General features: G+C 38.1%; 1 protein-coding gene across 2 annotated transcripts in view; it reads right to left on the bottom strand.

Moving 5' to 3' along the window:
- The window catches only part of gpc5c (glypican 5c), a 216971-nt gene that overhangs the window by 44152 nt on the left and 153121 nt on the right, over positions 1 to 19698 (bottom strand). The gene's annotated exons all lie outside the window — the stretch shown is intronic.

Genomic DNA, 19698 nt, shown 5'->3' with positions numbered 1-19698 from the left:
GTTTTTGAACAAAAACTAATTCCCAAACTAAATGATAACTTGCCCCAATTTTTTTCTTTTTTTTTGACATTTTAGAATGCAACTCGGATTTTGAAAACAAGGGAGTAATTTTTATTTAAAATATATCTAATTCCAACCAATTTACAAATACTTTAGTCGAAGTTTAATTCAATATCTTTATTTTATGCAATTACATTTTCATTATAATTTTAATTGACTCATTTATCAAATATACTTTCATTTGCAATCATTTTCCATGATTTGATTTTTAACGTAATTAATTTAATTTTTAATTTTAATTTAATTTTAATTTAATTTTAATTTAATTTTAATTTAATTTCAATTTTAATTTAATTTTAATTTAATTTTAATATAATTTTAATTTAATTTTAATTTAATTTTAATTTAATTTTAATTTAATTTTAATATAATGCATTTACTTTTACTATAAATTGAAAATGAATTCGATTTTTTAATATTAAACTATCCAACTTTTAATTTATTTTAATTGTACTATTTTATAATTTAATCTGTAATGAATCTCTTGATTGTATTTCAATTTTAATGTGCACATTTATTGAATTAATTTGTGACTTAATGTTTGTTTTAGCTGAATACAACTGAAAATATATACTATTGTCCGAGACTGAATATACAGTAAATATACCATGTGAATGACTTATATATTATTTGTTTTTTATTCTTGCTGCTAAATTTTATTACACTTTTTTTCATTGCACTATTGTTACAATGCATTGTTATTTCCATTGCATTATTATTATGACCGTTTTCTAAGCACTACATTGTAATCATTATTTTTGGCCTATTTATCCTAATAGTCATTTACTGTAACCGTAGTGCAGTGGTTAGCACTTTCGCCTAGCACGTGAAAGATCCAAGGTTTGAGACCGGGTGGAAACATATGCTGGCCTGGAGAGGGATGGGCGCCATCAGGCTGTACTTGCCTAAGATACACCACAGGAAATGGTGCACTTACGACACTAGTGGTTAAGGGATCCAACCAACCAACCAACCAACCAACCAACCAACCAAACCAACCCACCCACCAACCAACCAACCAACCAACCAACCAAACCTTTATTACATGTTTTACACTGGAGTGCCATGCCTTATCTTGCTGCATACAATGTTTCACTACGATGACATTATTAAAAATAAAGGCAAATGAAGGCCACGCCCACCATGGTTACGGTATCAATGTATCAGACGCGAAGCAAATAGAGCAGCCGAAACAACATTCTTTAGTCACAATTCCTGATAGCACAGCCGTATAATTTCTTCCCGATTATGCACACCTATCCCAAAAAACATCGAAAAGGGTCTCAATTATTATATAGAGAGTTATATTTATGGAATCATGGTGTCCAAAGACGCTAATAACAAATGTAACAAAAATGAGCAAAAATTTAACTCATACGTGTTAATAGAATTGTGTGTATTTTAAATGTAATATGTAATATGTAATATGTCCTAATAACCTTGTAATGTTGGCATTCAATGAGATAGTCGTCAGCCCTGTGTCAACTACACATAGAAATAGGTTCAGATTTGTCAGCTCAGACGGAATCTTACTGCAAATTATGGTATGTACACTTTATTGTTTTCCCTTCGCGAGTTTTAGATATGTCACCTCACTTGGCGCAACAAATGCAATAAAAGAATCAATGTTATCTTTAGGCTGTCTTTGCAGATAACTTTATAAGTTCATAACCTATGAATGTTTATGGTGTGTACAGGTTTCTATTTCATGGTGATATCAAATTAACGGGGCAGCACGGTGATACAGTGGTTAGAGTGTGTGCAGCACAGTTCTGAGGTCATAAGATCGAACCTCCTGGGTGGAGTTTGCGTGTTTGCGTGGGTTTGCCCCGGGGACTCCGGTTTCCTCCCACATTCCAAAAACATGCATATTAAGCTAATTGACCGGTCCCTAGGTGTGAATCAGCGAGTGAGTTGTCTGTCCCTGTGTGCCCTGCGATTGGCTGGCAACCAGTTCAGTGTGTCCCCTGCCCGAAGATAGCTGGGATGGGCTCCAGCATCCCCGCGACCCTACTGAGGATAAGCGGCCCAGATAATGGATGGATCAAATTAACGTGGCAGGAAGGAGCTACACGTCGTGCTGTGAGGCTGATAGGTTGCTGTGTTATTAGAAATTAGTTGAAATTGTAGCCAACTGATTTTCCCAGCATGTTACTGTGAATGTAGGCGTTAAAAGGGGGGTAGGCTGTATAGGTATTCATCTTGATGGTTGATTTTACATATAATTAGAGGAATGAGTCAGGCCATTTCTAAGACTTTAATCTCAAAGGCAACAGCCCGTCAATCAGGCGATGCAAGCCCATTCTCTGACAGGAAACTTAAGTCTTAAGCGGTCTAAGTTAGAAGTGCCACAGACACATTGTCCAACCATTTTGATACAGAACACTGTACCAGCATATGCATTGTTTATTGTACAAAGAGGGCCGACCATGATCGGCAGCTGCCGGCTGTCGTCTGCCTTACGTTCTGATTGGCTGAAAACAAGTGCTGGATGTAGGAATTCAATCAAATTCAAAACTTTAAATATAATACATTTTTTAAAATTTAATTTTAATTTAATCTATAATTGTAATCATGTTTTTAATTCAGCCAGTCGACATTCATTGCTCCCATTCTGAATTTTCCAACTGCCCAAAAATAACACGAATTTAGAAAATGAGATCAAAGAGCCTCACACAAGATGCCGTGACCTTCGTCAAAGAGGCATTTATCCATTGCATCCATCGAGATTTCCGAATGCTAACGAACAATAAACTGTTTGCAGAAAGCTATGTTTTTTCGTTTACTTTATAAACTGGAGTTGCTGTGTGTTACTTTCTCACTTCTTCTCTTTCTCTCTCTTTCTCTTTCTTTATTACTTCTCTTCCTCTCTCTTACTATCTCTCTCTCTCTCGTTCTCATTTCTCTTCCTCTCTCTTACTATCTCTGTTTCGTTTCATATCCATCTCTCGCTGTCATTTCTCTTCCTCTCTCTTATCTGTCTTTCTGTCTCATTTCCCCGTTCTCCCTTTTTCTTTCTATCACAATCGCTGTCATGCTGTCTCTCGGTCTCTCTCTTTCTCACTCTCTCTCTCATTGAAAAAGAAGTGTGACCAATGATGAACATGGTGTATCTAAATCAGATGAGGAAGCTTTTCTCTGCTACTGATATCCAAGGAAGCCAGATTCAGATTCAGATTCAGATTCAGATCTACTTTATTGTCATTCTAGTACACGTGTATACAGAACGAAATGTCGATGCATCTGACCCCCACAGTTTCCTTGAATGTACAGATATAAATAATGTTGTATTGTATTTTGGCTACGTATAGTATTTTACCATAGTTCCGATAGTGCAAGAAGAGTAGCTAACCAGATGCGCAAAATGGGCAGTCAGGTTAACAAGTCAGGTACACAGTAACATTAACACTGTAACAATAACGCTGTAATTACAATAGTGCAGAGAGCAATGTGCAAGGAGTGGCAAGCTATAAAAAAAACTGCCAGTAGTGCAAAAGTCAGATTAGCAGCCGTTTAGATTTAAGTTAACTATATGTTAGATTGACCATTTAACAGTCTAATGGCCAGGGGGACTAGACTATTGCGGAGCCTGGTACTAGCCAGTACTATCTGTTTCATTTTAGGGAGCAAGCCCCTGCCCCAAAAGAACAGCCTGGAGAGGGATGAGTGCTGCCAGGCTGTACTTGCCCAAGACACACCACCGGAATCGGTACCCCTACGACCCTAGCGATTAAGGGATCCATGAAGCATGAAGCTGACTTTCCTCGTACAGTCGAGTTAACCGTTAAACATTGCTAGCGCTCGACGCTAATAACAGCGTCCTAAAGTAGGCGTTTAACGTGACGTTTTTGGCCCAGATGTCCTTAAATTATACAGGAAATCAATTATGTCGGTGTTGCCGTGGGAACGCGACTTCTTCGGAAGAAAATTGCTGCTTGGCCACCCTCCAACGCGCTTGCTCGCTTTTGTTTACCATTAACAGGAAAAACACTTTTTGGGGGGTGTCTGACTTTTAACCCCCAAATTGCAGATTTCAAAGTCACACATTGAAATCATTCTGCTGGGTTTCAACAACATTTTCCAAGTCCTCCCAAGAAAATGCAGACTTTAGCAGGACTTCCCTCAATGAGAAACATCAATGAAATGTTAGCAGGTCCTTACGAAAAAGGGATATTCCGCTTTCATCTATAAGATTGAAAGATTGCTTCTATTACATCAGTCTCTGAGGTCCTCCGGCAGTGGCTTATTGACTGTTCTCAGGGTGAGGACCAAAACCTACCGTGAAGCAGTATTCAGCCACTTTGGTCCTCATCTATGGAACAGTCTGCGGGACGACATCAGGTCTCCAGGGACCCTTGATATTTTTAAGAGGCTCATGACCGACTTTTTTTAACATAGCTTTGATTTGATCGTTTTTATTTTAGATCTGTTGAACTTCTAATCTTTTACAGTATAATACTTTACACTCATTCCATAATTTTATGTTTATTTATTTTTCATTTCTATTTCTATATTTCAGTGTTTTCTCATTTGAGGGTACCACACTGGTAGGGTGTGGTTTAAAGGCTGCAAATCCAGAGGTCATCGACTGCCATCCCTTTCCTCACATGGCTAGTCTGTGCCTTGCCCTAATCATAATCTATCTCTATTACGACTTAGTTTGTCCTTATTGTATTTTAACCATTATGTGTGCATGTGTATGAGTTGTTTTGGGGTCGGTTTGAGGGGTTAGGGGTTGATTGTATCAGTAAAGATTTGAAGTCAAGTCAAGTCGTGTTTATTGGTATAGTCTTTTATCACAAATAGTCTCAAAGGGCTGCACAGACTATAGCAAATTTCAGACTACTAGTACACCATCCCCTGATCTAAAACCTACATGAGGGCAAGAAATGAGGAAAATGAAGAAACTTTGTTGAGGAACCCCACATGAGATACTGTCTAGTTGTAATTGTATTTTATACAGTACTTTGAGTGGCATTTTTTTTTCTTGAAAAGTGCTTTACAAATAGATTTCATTTTGATTTGAAATGAACGGGTTTCTCGTCTATGTCATGTTGTATGTATTTGTTTTAACTGTCTTGTTGTAAATCCATATCTGTTTTAAAAATGGTTGCGGGGAGGAACACTAATTAAAAAAATAAAAACTCAGTGACGTACGGATCATAAACGATACGCAAGACGAAATACGATAATACTGTGCAGGTCGTATTTATAAGCACTTGAAATATGGATTGTATAAAAGGGCAAGGAGTGCAGAGGAGCGAGTGTAAATGTGCTTTTATCTGCAGAGGGAAGATAGAGTGGGAGGCGGAGGCTTTTACGCGTCCGTGTCATCAGTCAATTTGGGTCCGTTGCAATACAAAAACACAATTTTCCCATTAAACGCGCCTGAGAAAACACGGGAGGCCGAGCTGTAAAAGTGGAAGCCATCGGCTTTTTATTCAACTCACAACAAGTGTCATCTGTGGGTGTCAATTAAAAGCCAGCCATTGAATGCTATTGACTGCAGAGCAATTCATAACAAAGCAATTTATTTTTGCCTCCTGGTGTATTTTTTTTTTTTTTTTTGCATTTTAAGAATTAAAAACAGGGACCTGTCGCTATTTTGCGCTTCGTTTGGCGCAGGTTGACTCTTATGCGGGGTTTGAATTGAATTGTTTTTATTTTCATTGATATCAAGTTATCGCATTGTGTTCTGATAAACAGCAGACAGCAGGGACGGATTAGGGAGGGAGGTCCATGTTGGGTGGGTTTGACTGTTTGTGTGTGTGATTGTAATAGGCTGGTGTATGCTGTGAGTTAGGGTTAGGGTTAGGGTTAGGCGGGGGTCTCTCAAAACAAACTGGAAAGCGTAGCGACCCCTAGCTTTTAGCCGCCCGTTACATTGAAAAGAAATTAGCCAATTATATCAGACTCTGAGGAAAGTCCAAATAATGCAAAGAAATGGTGATCACTGGCGGGTGCTCCGTGAATTATTAAGAGAAGAGCTATGATGAAAGAAAAAAAGAAAGAAAACTAGGAAAAAAAAAATAGAGAGACAGACAGAAAGATAGAATAAGAGAAAAAAAGGAATTGAAAATAGAAGAAAAAAGAGATAAAGGGAGAATATTAAAAGTGAAATATGAGGAAAAACATAAAAACATAAAAAACAAAAATGTAACAGAAGAAGAAAAGAAAGTAAAGTCAGACAAATAAAAAAGAAGGTACAATGAGAGTACAACAAATTAAATAAAAACAAAGAAAATGAAAAAGATGGACAGAATATGTCTAAAACAATGACACAGCAAAAAATAAATAAAAATAAAATTAAAAAACATATGGAGAGAAAAATAGAAACTAAGAAATAGACAAAGTAAAAGATAAGAGAAAAAAACATAAACCATAGAGAAAGAAAAAATAACTGAAAGAAGAAAGAGAAAAAAGGAGGGAAGATAAGAAGTAGAAATGTAATGAAAAGAAGGAGAATAAGAGAAAAACAATGAATGAGAGAGAAATGCAAAAATAAAGTATGTTTGCCTTATGTTATAACAAACAAGATCAAATATCTTGGAACACGAATCTTTCTTAAAATGAACAATACTTCCTGCCAATCCTGCAAGAATTCCTTGTTTCACATATACGTGCTGGCAGAACTTCAATCTTTTGGAAACTCCCAGTTTTTTCCCACAATCACAACAATAGATATAATTAGAAAACCCAAAAGAGTTACCTAACCCTAGGTTAGCGTCATGCTGGAGCAGGTAACGGCAACGCTCCCCACGCCCTTTCGACCTGCGAGTCGATGCAGGCTCTCGAGTTTTGAACCTTCAGTGACACTTTTTTGGCCCCGAACTCGAAAATCATCGGCAGTCGATCTCACGAGGCCTCGCACGGTATCCGTTACAAGTCCGTGCACGCGGGTTGACTCTGGCTTCGGTCGGCCGAACGGGAGATTGCGCCAATTGATGGATAACGTGTTAAATGCTTGTGTGGAACATTATCAGCTTGTTACTGACGTTAGGAATGAGTGTGGAATGTCTTTGCAAATTTGAAGATTAAAGGGATTGTAAAATGCTGATCTGCTAGTGATCCCAAGAGCCAAGAAGAGAACCGCAGATTTGAGAGCGTTCTCCATTCAGGCCCCGGTGTTGTGGAATGCTCTCCCCCCTGAGATTTGATCTTAAACCTCAATAGTACTATTTAAACTAGGCTTAAAACACACTTCTATTATATAGCTTATGAATGACCTTTACGTTGACAATATTTGTGGCTGGCAACCAGTTCAGTGTGTCCCCTGCCCGAAGATAGCTGGGATGGGTTCCAGCGCCCCCGCGACCCAACTGAGGATAAAGCGGTGCAGATAATGGAATATTTGTGTATTATTTGTTATTGCAGCATCTGTTGCAGTCTGGTCATCCTGAAAGGGGATTACCTCATGTGTGGTCCCTTCTCAAGGTTTCTTCATGTTCCTTATGCTCAGGTTATTTAGTTTTTCCTGCTCTCATGTAGGTTTTAGATCAGGGAATGGTGTAATAATAGTCTGTAGTTTGCAATAATCTGTGGTCTGTGCAGGCCTTTGAGACTCCATGTGATTAAGGGCTATACAAATAAACATGACTTGACTTGACCTGACCTATAAAACCGTTATTTTTTTCAATTCGGTACAAAACGTGTAGTGATCCTCCCCGCAATCATGCAGAAATGTTTTAAAATATTCCAAGCGCCGAGCACTTGAGAAATTTAGTCTCAAAGCCAAACCATTAGGCTCATATCCTCTAGAGCAGGGGTCGCGAACCAAATAGGCCTTTTTTCATGAGTACGTATGGCTCGAGACATTATTGATTCCGTGTAAAATTTTTCTATGTCGCTACAAGTTCAAGGGAAGCCAAACCATGCTGGTACTGTCCAGTGCTTTCGTCAACAGTTCCATTTTAGCTAGGCAGCCATAGACAGTTATAGTCAAAGAACAATTTAAGCTCATGGCTAATTATGTTAGAGATTCGTTTTAGAAAGTCTACCGCAGACGGCGAATTGTCAAAGACCTACACTTTTTTGTCTGCCATAGACGTTGACAAGCACCAAAAATCTATTCTAGCTAGGTTGCCAGAGATGGCTATAGACGTCAAGAGTTTTGTTTTCGCCTGGCTGCTGTAAACGGCAAAAGTCATAAAAGAACATGTTTAGCTTATCTGCCATAGCTGGCTATAGATAAAGATTGATTCTAGCTAGGCTTCCATAGACGGATATACTGTAGATGTCAAACATTAATAATAGCGAGACTCACAGACACAGCTATTGTTGATCCATTCTAGCTTTGCTTGGCTATAACCTTCATTGTATTGAGGCTGCCATTGACCGCTTTAGACATCAAAAATCTATTTTAGCTAGGCTGCCACAGCCCTGCCAAAGATCCATTATGGGGAGGCTGGCAATAAATAAGTACAGAGCTGCCTGCTGCACCTGAAAGCTCCTTTCCAAATTCTTTTTCTTTTTATCCATGAGGGGAATGCGAAGGGAATGCGAGGGGAATGCGAGGGGGTGGGCGATACATCAGTTACATCACAATCCTCTTAGCTGCACAGCGCTGGCTCAGTCTACTTTCCTTAAGGTACAAATGTATGTCTTAATCCTTGGAGTGGAAGTTATCTAAATTTGAAAAAAAGATAACAGATTTATTCAAATAACAGTGTCTGCTCTGGCAAATCTTGAGAATGTCAGTGAAAATCAGACAAAAATTGGAATATGTTTTTTTTTTGTATTAGGAGTTGCAAGTGAGGGCCAACGGACGAAAAAGTGTTTCAAAACATTTCCAAACACAGCAAAAATCAATCAAATTAGACAATTATTTAGGTTACTAATGTGGAGGTCCTGGGGTTGAGACAAGACAGTAAAAACATATTCAAACAACAGAAAACCGAGTTAAAATGAAAATGTTAACGCAGTTACTCTGAATGTGATGAAACTAAGTCTAGAGCAGGGGTCGCGAACCAAATAGGCCTTTTTTCATGAGTACGTATGGCTCGAGACATTATTGATTCCGTGTAAAATTTTTCTATGTCGCTACAAGTTCAAGGGAAGCCAAACCATGCTGGTACTGTCCAGTGCCGATTTTAAGCTACAGTTTACAGTGAAGGTGTAAAAAAAAACTATTTTTGACTTAACATCGCTAAAGGATCCTTTATATGAAAACTCATTCAATAACCTGTGTTCAGTTATGATGAAAATCCACATGTCAAACTGTAAAAACGCAAAAACCCCAGAAGAGTACCCAAAGCAATTTGATTGGGTGAGCGGTAGGGATGGGCGGAGCTATACAAAATGCGCAAGCACCCCCTTCTGTTTCTCGCCTGGCGCCGTGTGCACCGAAAGTAAATAAGCCGGGATCCTCGTTTACATAATTTTCTGACGCTTTTACGAAATAACTGCTGGCACTTTGTTTCGAAAAGCATTATTTATGTAAAATAAAATGAACTTCAAAATGAGCCTCAAAGATTTTAAGTAATTAAAGAAGTTTAAATGGTATATTAGTTGACAATTGGGACACAGGCTCTAGCAACATTCCTATTTCCCCAAAAATTATCAAATCGTTAAATGTCACACAGTGAAATAAAATGTGCTGAAGTATAAGCTTTTGTCTGAAGAGCGGGTTTGGCAGTTTAACTGGATTTTGTCTCAAAATATACGGTGGGTCTCTTTCCCAAAATAAAATACAAATATTTTGCTGGTATGGCTCTTTCTTCTTAACGACGGCAGGTCCCGTTGAAAAACAGACAGGGATTGTCGTAAACAGCGATTGCAAGGAGCTCATTTCTATTTGGAGAAATTGGGACTTTGCTTACTGTGCCGCAGTGGGACTCGCTTGTGACAGTTTTTGAGTTAAGCGCTTCGATCCTCAAAAGGTACGTGAAGTAAGTTTACCTGTCACCGTTACAGCGTGTGTTCCTTTTTTGCCTTGGCCTCCTTTTAGGTAGGTGATTGTGACTTTTCCTTTGTGTTTTTCGCCACGTGTCTCGCGGGTGGTAGAATATTGTCTGGTGAGTTCCCAGTTAGCATCAAGACTGCTGAAGGCTTCCAGTTTTGTTGGGTCAAGTTTAGCTCGAGTTAGCAGCCGGCTAGCCTGCCGTGTCCATTGGTATATTCATTACTATAAACTTGGTTTACGTATATTGCCGTATTCGCTCTCTGTTAGCCTGGCTGTTTACTGCATACTTCTGGTTGGCAGCCTTCCGTTTTTCCGCCGATCCGTCCCGGTTAGCCCTCTTTAGCAGCCGCCTAGCCTGCTGTGTCCGTTGGTTAACGTGAAACAACTTTGCATCTACATTTTGGGAAGTGTAATAGAATAGTAAAGCCGAGAGTATTTGCACTTCGTATAGTAATTACTTTCGGGAACGCTGAAAATATTCACTTTGACAAAATGACATAGCCTTTTCTTACCAAACAACAGTTAAACATTTCTAGGCACAACACTGCCTGATTAGCCCCTGTTAGCGCTCCAGTTTTAGCCAGTTAGCCCCATTTTGCCTGGTTGCTTATAGTGTACCATTACTGCATCCACCTGCAGCACCTATCCATTCTATAAGAAACTTGGCTCTACTGATTAACACGTAAAACAATACGGTATTACAATATGTAAAGATGATATATATAGATATTATGACTATCATATTTTGCATGTTTTAAAATTTGGGTAGTCCTCACCTGTTAAAAGTCAGACAGGCATCTAATACTTGTTCTTTTTTTCAAAAATTGGAGACACAAATAAATATATGAACAAACTAAGATAGAAGGGCTGAATAATGTCTGAAACAACGACACAACAAATAAATAAAATAAATAAAAATATAATAATTAAAATTAGTAAAGAAGAAGTGAGAGATAAGGAAATAAATGCAAATAAAAAAGTTTAAAAAAAGAAGGAAAGGAAGTTATAAAGAGAGAGAAACCTACAAAAGAGAAGAGAAAGACACAAAAAAAGAAAGACAAAGAAAGTCATAGAATAAAGAAAGAAGGAAAGAGTAGAAAAAAAGGGACAAATCGAACAAAAAACAAGGAGCATCCGTTTCCCGTTTGGAGGTGCTACATAAAACAAACCTGTGGACCACAAGTTGCCCCCTTGCCATATTTTGAAGCCCCCTATTGTGAATTACTCCAGATTTAAATCACTTTAAAACGTTACAACTTGACTTCCTCGTCATTTTAAGTGACCCAAGGACATGAGTGGGCGGGGGCAGTTATGTGGTGGCTGGGCAGTGACGCTGGGGAATTCAAGTGTGTGTTTGTTTGGGTCAACAGATGGTGCTAGAGCTGTTTTTTTATTATTATTATTATTTTAACATGTCCAATGAAGCAGTATCACTGACATTGATATGTGTGTGTGTGTGTGTGTTGGGGGAGGGGCTTTTTCTCTATTATAAATATACACACACAGACATCTACATGTTATATTTCGTTTTAGATTTGTTTTAAATAAGATTATTCATCCATCCATTATCTGTACCGCTTATCCTCAGTAGGGTCACGGGGGTGCTGGTGCTGGAGCCCATCCCAGCTATCTTCGGACAAAGGGCAGGCGACACCCTGAACTGGTTGCCAGCCAGTCGCAGGGCACACAGAGACAGACAACTCACTCTCTCATTCACACATAGGGACAATTTGGACCGGCAAATTAGCATGTTTTTGGAATGTGGAAGGAAACCGGAGTGCCCGGAGGAAACCCACGCAAGGACGGGGAGAACATGCAAACTCCACACAGGAGGCTTGATCTCATGACCTCAGAACTGTGCCGCACAAGCGCTAACCGCTGCGCCGCCGTGCTGCCTTAAATAAGATTAGTCTCATCCAATCGGTTTTGAAACACTCTCAATCAAAGGACAATTTCAGGTAACTAAGCCCTACATTTGATATTAATTTTGCAGTATGACTGTAGTTGTTAATAATTTCTGTAGTTTTTTTTGGAGTGTTACTTAAGCTGTATTTCGGTTGTATTTCTGTCGTGGTATTTCTGGAATAGTATTTCTGTCGTAGTATTCATGTAGATTTTTTGTAGTATTTCCATTGTATTATTTTGTAGTATTTCTGCTGTTTTATTTTGTAGTATTCTGTGGTAGTGGTTTTGCAACACTTTTGTAGTATTTCTATAGTAGTATATTTGTAGTATTTCCACAGTTATTTAGGATTTCTGTTGTAGTAATTTTGTAGTATAGCTGTAGTAATATTTTTTAGCATTTATATTGTATTATTTCTGTAGTAATATTTTTGGAGTATTTCTGTAGTAGTTTAGTATTCTTTCTGTAGTGGTATTTCTGTCGTAGTGTTTCTGTCTTATAATATTACTGTAGTAGTGTTTTGGTAGTATTTTTTCTTTTCAGAATAAAATAAAAATACATCCAGCCCCTGTTTTTAAGAGCAAAATATGATATTTAGCTAGTAATTTTGTAATATTTTTGTACTATTTCTGTTGTATTTCAGTGGTAGACACAGAAAGGGACCATGGGGACAATGATAGTACCCCCCCAAAAAACATAAATATTTTTTTGGATTATACTAGATAAATAATATTTATTATTATAAATATCATATAAAATATATATTGTTGTAAAAGGATAGTGGGATGTTTGGACGCGTTCTAAGGGATGGGCAGGGCAACTGTATGATGCGGCAGAGGTAAACCAGTGAAAGCTGTCAGGCCCTGCTGTTGAACAAAAAAGTGTGTTGTGTCACCCTGACCCGAGTGACATGGCCGCTTTCTGGTGTCCCGTTTCATCTGGAGGGACGAAAGCATGAGCAACTTAGGTGCCGAGGTGCCTAACTTGTTTGGGTGTTTGGGCATTTGGGTTGGCCATGGTCCAAAAATGTTTGTGTGTGTTTTTTTTTCCCTTTTTTGTTTGTATTTTGTATTTACGTTGTTATTGTATGTGTTTGTCTTGCTGTTGGTCACCCCTCTTGAGGGTTATGACCAAAGTAGAGTGTGTATATATATATATATATATATATATATATATATATATATATATATATATATATATATATATATATATTACATTATACTGTGACCATTTTGGTTTGGCAGGCCAGATTATAAAGCCTGATTGTGGCCGCATGTGGGGTGCAGACCGTAGTTTTCCCACTCCTACTTGAAAAAAAACATTAACACTAAATTTAGCAAAAGTCACCTCAAAAACTGAGTCCAGGTTTGCTCAGAATTGGAACGTGGCCGGCACACACGTCAACACTTCGCTCAATCTCATAGATCGCACACAAACTGGACAGTTCATAAATCCATGTTATAATCCCAAAGCATCTCCGAAGCGTTTCCGGAGCGTCTTCTAAATCTCGCGTGGCAGAAAAATAAAGCTTGAATTTCCAAAGACGGACCTCATCTGGTTTGAATGTGTCCTGTGGAAACAAGCGGCGCTTTGTGAACCAAATTCCCGCATTGAACAGCTGGACACATGGCACCGACTCAAAAATGTGCTCTGAGGCTGTTAGCCATGTATGTTAGCAGGCGAGAAACAGACTGCCATGACTGCCAGATAAATGAAAGGATTTTTTTTTTTAATAACCAATTTGCTGCCATCACAGTTCCCTTTAGCGTCAAAGACCATTCGAGCTAGGCTAGAAGTTAAATATTTTAGCTAGGCTGTCATTGACAACTATAACCGTCAAATAGCAAATCTAGTAAGCTGAGCTTCCGTTGGCAGTCATTTTTGTCAAACATCAATTTTAGTTAGGCCACCGTTGACAGCTATGGACATCAAAGATCCAATATAGCGAGGCTACCATTAAAGGTTATAGACAACAAAAAGATATAATTCGATAAGGCTCCCATTGACAGCTTTGATAGTCGAAGATTAATTCTAGATTTACTGCCATAGACATTAAGAACATTTTAGCTGGGCTTCCATAGACAGCTATGGACATCAAAGATCCATTCTAGCTAGGCTGCTATGGACAGACATAGACATCAAACATCATTATGAAATGAAATGAAATGAAATGATCTGCATTTATATAGCGCTTTTCAAGTCAATGACTTCCCAAAGCGCTTTACATTGTGCTTCACATTTCCCAATAGCGGCCGTGATCTGTGCAGCCATGTAAGGCGCTAACCTGCTTATTGGGGGTATTGGGGGTTCAGTGTCTTACCCAAGGACACTTCGGCATGTAACACGGACAAGCCGGGATTCGAACTGGGATCCCTTAATCCTAAAACGATCGCTCTACCTCCTGAGCTACTGCCGCCCCCATTACTAACTAGAATGCCATAAAGGGCTATAGATGTAAGAGATCCATTCCATCTTGCCTGCCAAAGACATCAAAGATCCATTGCATTAAGATTGCAATTGAAAACGGTAGACATCAATATCAATTTTAGCTTTGCTGCTATTACCGGCAAAAATCCATATTAGTGAGGCTACAAACTTCCATCCATGATCCATTCTCGCAAGGCTGTCAGAGATGGCTCTTACCATTTTAGCTTGGCTACATTTGTCGAAAGTTTTATTTTTGCTAGTCTGCCAAAGGCTATTATAGTCAACGAAAAATGTACGCATTTCCGCCATAGACAGCTATTGACGTCAAAGAGATTTTAGCCTGGCTGCCACATATGGCTGTAGGTTCCAAAGACCTCTTCTAGCTTGGCTGCTGTAGACGGTGATAGACAAAAAAGTTTAATGTTAGATAGGCTGCCATGGACCACTATGGATGCCAAAGACTCAACTAACCAAACTGTCAGAGATGGCTAAAGACCTCCAAATACCATTTTAGCTAGTCTGCAAATAACAGATGCTTTCGTCAACAGTTCCATTTTAGCTAGGCAGCCATAGACAGTTATAGTCAAAGAACAATTTAAGCTCATGGCTAATTATGTTAGAGATTCGTTTTAGAAAGTCTACCGCAGACGGCGAATTGTCAAAGACCTACACTTTTTTGTCTGCCATAGACGTTGACAAGCACCAAAAATCTATTCTAGCTAGGTTGCCAGAGATGGCTATAGACGTCAAGAGTTTTGTTTTCGCCTGGCTGCTGTAAACGGCAAAAGTCATAAAAGAACATGTTTAGCTTATCTGCCATAGCTGGCTATAGATAAAGATTGATTCTAGCTAGGCTTCCATAGACGGATATACTGTAGATGTCAAACATTAATAATAGCGAGACTCACAGACACAGCTATTGTTGATCCATTCTAGCTTTGCTTGGCTATAACCTTCATTGTATTGAGGCTGCCATTGACCGCTTTAGACATCAAAAATCTATTTTAGCTAGGCTGCCACAGCCCTGCCAAAGATCCATTATGGGGAGGCTGGCAATAAATAAGTACAGAGCTGCCTGCTGCACCTGAAAGCTCCTTTCCAAATTCTTTTTCTTTTTATCCATGAGGGGAATGCGAAGGGAATGCGAGGGGAATGCGAGGGGGTGGGCGATACATCAGTTACATCACAATCCTCTTAGCTGCACAGCGCTGGCTCAGTCTACTTTCCCTAAGGTACAAATGTATGTCTTAATCCTTGGAGTGGAAGTTATCTAAATTTGAAAAAAAGATAACAGATTTATTCAAATAACAGTGTCTGCTCTGGCAAATCTTGAGAATGTCAGTGAAAATCAGACAAAAATTGGAATATGTTTTTTTTTTTGTATTAGGAGTTGCAAGTGAGGGCCAACGGACGAAAAAGTGTTTCAAAACATTTCCAAACACAGCAAAAATCAATCAAATTAGACAATTATTTAGGTTACTAATGTGGAGGTCCTGGGGTTGAGACAAGACAGTAAAAACATATTCAAACAACAGAAAACCGAGTTAAAATGAAAATGTTTACGCAGTTACTCTGAATGTGATGAAACTAAGTTCAAATAGGAAATACATTTTCTACTTAATTTTAATTCTTATAAAACAAAGACCTAAATCAATCTTAATGGCCTCATCTGCTGCTGTTACAGTATCTAGTTACTGGTTGCGGAGGTAAATTGCTGTGCCGGCTGTGTGCTTAAATTGTATGTTTCCGGACTGCTACACGACAGACATTGAATTAAAAAAAAAAAAAAAGAACATCTGCTGGAAAAAATAAGCAAGTACCACTTTATTTACGTTGAGCATTTATCAATTATTTCTTTCTTTACTATATGCAAACTTTGTTTGTCATCTGTCACTGTAAAACAATCTAACACTGCCCAGTTCGCTTAACAATTGAGAGGTTTATTAAAAGATTAAATATGAAATCATAAAAAATAAAAAAACAACTACAATTCAAAATATCTTAACAAATACCAACTTTATATTTTTAAGAACCTTAAAAATAATAAAAAACGGCTCCATCTGCTGTCACCCATTACTTTATTGCACTAACTCAAGTCACATCACACCATAGGTAAATCACATTGTATTTTTCTTTCACATATATATTTCTATGTATGTCATTTATTCATGTACATGTGTATTACAAATAAGCAGTACTTACTATATGCTATTTTTTGTTAATGTTCAATATGTATAAACTGTATTGAAATAATGTTTTTAACTGGGGTTTGGATAATTAGTTTATTACCACAGTTTTCTATCCCCTGCCACACAGTATCTTGTGTTTCCTACCCAACCTCAGAATTGAATTATGTTGTATACTACGGGTGTATAAAGATTGAGAAGAAGTACCGTATTTTCCGGACTATGAGGCTCACCTAAAAACCCCAATTTAGCCCAAAAATTTAAAGTGCGACTTATAACCTGGTGTACCTTTTATGCCACAGAAAACACCAGAAATACAATCGGAAATATATAAAGTACTTCTACATATGCATTACCATACTGGAAATGCATACAGAAATTATAGCTTACATTACCATAGGAGGTTTTACGGCAGTACCGTATGTATGAAATTGATACACATTGCTGACCCATTTAACGAAACATGTATAAGGATTCGCACGCAAGTAGAAGCGCTTTACCACCAGACCATCAGTGATACAAATACATCATGAGAAGGTAATGGACTATCTCATCATCACATTCATTTTTCTCATGGTGCAAGGTTAACCTATTTGCATAGTGCACTCTGATTGATTAAAACCTCTACACTTCCTCACCAATGAATGTTAGAGAAAGGAGGAAACAGAAAGTCTTTAAAAATGCTATATATTTTTTTTTACATAAACATATGCTGAGAGGTGAACGACGCATAGGTGAAAAAGTAGTGAAACTGATTTCTGGTGATGTCATCACGTGATTTTGGTCAACATGGCGATCACAGACATGCAAAGAACACCATCCCTTTCTGCCCCGACGATGACAAAGGGACTTAATCATCTTTTTTTTTAAAAGAATAAAGCTTTGAAACTCTTTTTACAGTCTATCTTGGCTTTTCTCACCACACTGCTTCACTACGCCTACTCGCCATATAGGCCGCCAACACACTCTCAATTGCTGAATAGAGGAAGTAAAACTAAGAAGTGGGGGGTACCTTGAGGTGTGGACACAGATCTAATCAAAGCCACTCCTGTCGTCTAACTGTGATTTTTATTACTGAAATCGTTCCCAGATGCTTGATACTGACTGATAAGCTGCGAGAAATTCTTTTTAATAGTATGTTTTTCATTTTTTAATGATAAAGAAAACAAAACAACAAAAACATGTCTTTTTAAGTTTTGGCACTTAAGGACAGTGCCTCTGAAAAAGTATTCATATGTTATATGGCACTGAATGAGTATGAATATTTACACGCACACAAAAATACTCTTACGGTAGTCTCGATTTCATGCGCTTTATAGGCTGGTGCACTGTATGTATAAAAATATCTATGCCAATTTTTGGGGGGTGCCTTATGGTGCAGAAAGATAAGTTGCACATTGAAAAAACCCTAAAAAAATACCTAAAAACAAAAGCAAGTTTGAGGAATGAAGGTATAGAAATTCCTGCCTCGGGATATGATTTGGGAGGACGACAAGGAAAAGAAAGGCCATCGAGAGGAGAAGCCAATCCTTGTTGGGTCCATCTCACCAAATGGCCCGTAGGGACTTTGTGAGAAAGAGCTTTTTTTTTCAGTCGAGTTCTTTTCAAGGCTAAAGACGATCTACATGACAAACGGAGTTACTTTGAAGGCGCTTGTGTCATCTCGGCCTCTCTGCCACTCAGCGCTGATCTCTTGACCCTCCGCCTCTCATCTTTCGCTTTTTTTTTCACCCTTTCGACATTCATTCCATTTTTCTCAATGTCCCTCTTTCATCTTCATTTTTTCTCTCATATTTCTCCGACTTCAAGTGGTGTCAGACTGTTAGGCTGGTGTTTTTACAATATATATATAAATATATATATATATATATATATATATATATATATATATATATATATATATATATATATATAAAAGTTATTTTTTGCCGCCTATGTCTAGTTGCAGGAAGTAGTTGCATTAGCTCACTAAAACGCACAAACCTAGCATAGCCGATGGTAACGTGTGACTGAAATGATTTACTCTTTTTATACACTGCAAAATTAAAATTCCTACCACTTTGTAAGAAGATTCATTCTAATTTTAAGTACCGTATTTTCAAGACTATAAGATGCACCGTGTTATAAGGTGCACCCCCAAAAATGTTTTTTGTCCTATATTTTTCATACATAAGGCGAACCGGACTATAAGGTGCTACAGTGGGAACGTCAACAAAACAGCCAGATAGTTCAGTCAAACCTATTAACCCCTTAACAATCCAACGGCTCGCAAAGAAGCAAATACGAGTCTGAGACACGTACGGACACGGTGTCTGTACGACATCACCAATCACTCAAATGCGTCATAACACATATCATTAGGAAGGTTCAAGAAATGACAACCATTTCTTCGATTCTATTTTCTTTTTCGCCGGCAACTGTCTGGACAGCAAAGTAAGAATTTCATTGTGCAGGGAAACGTGGTTCTTTACTGTGCATATGACAATAAACACTTTGAATTGAATTTAAAAATAGACTCATCACAGAAACATCAAGATCAGTCTGAAACAAGATACTGGGAAAATATAAAGCCGGGGTAGCTCAGCAAAGTCATCTTGCAGCCATCACATTTAATAGTACTACAAAACCATGGTCCTCTTACATCTGTGAGTGTAGTAAATTCAACCATGTAAAATATTTACACACTACAAAACAAGCAATAATGACGACAAAAAATAAATAAACAAATATGCCAAGAAGCTTCTGCATCAATGGACGTTGCTTGTTGCTCGCTGTCTGTTTAGCCCCATAATTCTTGTTTACAAATACAGACTAGTAAAAATGTTTTCTCCAGGCCATAGAGCAACCAAATGTGTGATTCACATCTTCATCGGCCAATTGCAGGCTATGTATTACTCCCGTGCTTTTTTCCGTCGCTACCAGCGTGTGGCGCTGTGAGAGGACACCCAGCATCCACCCCGAAGAATAAATACGCTTCATCTTCCTATTTTGTGTGTAAACAAACTAAACTGTATCTCCAGCGCACTAAGAACTTTAAAATTTTTATTGTTCAATATCTCGTGCATCCATTCAATATGGTTGGTATACAGTGTAAAGAAGAGGCGACCCGTTTTTTTTTTTTTTTTTTTTTTTAATGAAAGTAGAATAAGGAAGCTTGGTGCGGTTGAGAAAATGGTTGGATTGCTTTTTTTTGGACACTTTCTACCACAGAGGTGGAAGTC

This window comes from Urocampus carinirostris, chromosome 1 (assembly GCF_059441175.1).
Source record: "Urocampus carinirostris isolate Australia breed hairy pipefish chromosome 1, RoL_Ucar_1.0, whole genome shotgun sequence".
In the NCBI taxonomy this organism is placed as follows: domain Eukaryota; kingdom Metazoa; phylum Chordata; class Actinopteri; order Syngnathiformes; family Syngnathidae; genus Urocampus; species Urocampus carinirostris.
Note: the sequence above shows the minus strand (reverse complement) of the source record. Positions and strands in the feature narration are given on the sequence as shown.